Raw genomic sequence first — 280 nt, forward strand, 5'->3', positions numbered from 1 at the left:
GAAGCCTCCACATCATGTGTCACATCCCAGTCTTCTGCTGGATCACTGCTACAGTTCTAGAGGACGTGTTGAAGACCAGAGAGGGAGGAGAGCTGCCCAAGACCCTAACTGAGATGTACATCCACTTCCTGGTGGTTCAGTCCAAAGTGAAAAACATCAAGTATGATGGAGGAGCTGAGACAGATCCACACTGGTGTCCAGAGAGCAGGAAGATCATTGAGACTCTGGGAAAACTGGCTTTTGAGCAGCTGCAGAAAGGCAACCTGATCTTCTACGAATC

The 280-nt window shown here is 49.3% G+C and overlaps 1 long non-coding RNA gene across 1 annotated transcript in view; it reads left to right on the top strand.

Annotated features, from left to right (window-relative positions):
* The window catches only part of LOC116702617 (uncharacterized), a 36,845-nt gene that overhangs the window by 36,277 nt on the left and 288 nt on the right, over window positions 1–280 (top strand). The gene's annotated exons all lie outside the window — the stretch shown is intronic.

This window comes from Etheostoma spectabile, chromosome 15 (genome assembly GCF_008692095.1).
Source record: "Etheostoma spectabile isolate EspeVRDwgs_2016 chromosome 15, UIUC_Espe_1.0, whole genome shotgun sequence".
Classification (NCBI taxonomy): Eukaryota; Metazoa; Chordata; class Actinopteri; order Perciformes; family Percidae; genus Etheostoma; species Etheostoma spectabile.